This window comes from Pteropus alecto, unplaced genomic scaffold (assembly GCF_000325575.1).
Source record: "Pteropus alecto unplaced genomic scaffold, ASM32557v1 scaffold749, whole genome shotgun sequence".
Lineage (NCBI taxonomy): Eukaryota > Metazoa > Chordata > Mammalia > Chiroptera > Pteropodidae > Pteropus > Pteropus alecto.
Window position 1 is genome coordinate 29025 of NW_006443564.1, and position 1455 is coordinate 30479.

Sequence of the window (1455 nt, forward strand, 5' to 3'; positions counted from 1 at the left end):
ACTTTGCCCTTTCAGAAATTTTGCCAATGTAGTTTCCACCCATGTAACCATTTCTGCATAGCTTGAAATCTGCTGGAATGATTGCAACCCAATTTAAGGAAAGTTTGGAGGAGATACGACTTATGTTATAGGTCCTGTAAAATGCATGAAAATCACTTTGGAGTGATCATCAGGATAGAGCATCCAGTGATTCTAAGAGACCTTGGAGAGCAGTGAACGACCCAAAATATGATCTCCAATTGAAAGTCTCTAGGGTGAATCCTCCATATCACAAATGATGAATTTTTTGCCTAGCCATGGTGTTGGCTCTGCCTCCAGTGGTGAATAAATGAGTGAGTGACACCAGGATGCCCAAGAGGTCCATAGCTAACAACCACAGTGCTATTTGTTGGTTATTTGCTATGTGCCAGCCCTGGAGAGCCTTCTGCTCCTTTGCTCCTGACCTCAGTCTTGTTATGACAGCACCATTATCCTGACTTGAAAAATAAGTACTCTGCAAAAAGTACCCTCAAACTTAGAATAGGTTGAGCCCCCAAAAGGGCAGGCTCAAAAGGATTAAGGTCCAGGTTGGCTTGGTCTCGAGTCTCACTTGGATTTTTGTGTCTGGTTTCTGTGGTTAAGTGCTCGCCTAGAAGCAGTCCTTCCCACTGGCCTGGAATCTTCATTGTGGCAGGCAGAAATATATGGCTGGTTCACCAGTCTCCTAGAGTCTAGCCTGACATTTGGTACATAGTAGAGTTTCGCTGTTTAATGAGTGAATAAGCTGCAGTCCCCTCCTCTGTACAATAGCATATTGATTCCTGAGATGACTACCTCACAGTGCTTTTATGTCCTGATGTCTGTATGGTAATGGCACTGAAGATAAGCTGTCCTGTTAATTGTAATTTTTATACCTGCTGTATCCAATACATATCATATACAAAGTCTATATCAGGACTAAGCATAGCATAGTCATTTAATAAATTCCTGTTACTGCACATCCACCAGAATGACCACTAAAGATCTATTAAAAAGACCGACAATAACAACTGTTGACAAGAATGAGAAACAACTGGAACCGTCATACATTGCTGGAGGGATATAAAATGGTACAGACTGCTTGGAAAATAGATTGATAGTTTCTTATACAGTTAAAAAATAGAGTTACCTTATGATCCAGCAAATTCACTCCTAGATGTTTACCCAAATGAAATAAAAACTTATGTCCACGCAACGACTTGTACTCAAATATTCATAATAGCATTATTCATACTTGCCCCAGACTGGAAAAAAAATGTTCATCAACAGGTGAATGGATAAACAAAATGAGGTATAATGGAATAAAAAGAATGAACCACTGACACACATTACAATGTGGATGGATTTCAAAAATATGATGCGGCATGAAAGAAGCCAGAGAAAAATACAAACTGTATGATTTCATTTATAAGAAGAATAAGAGAATCCAGGGAAACA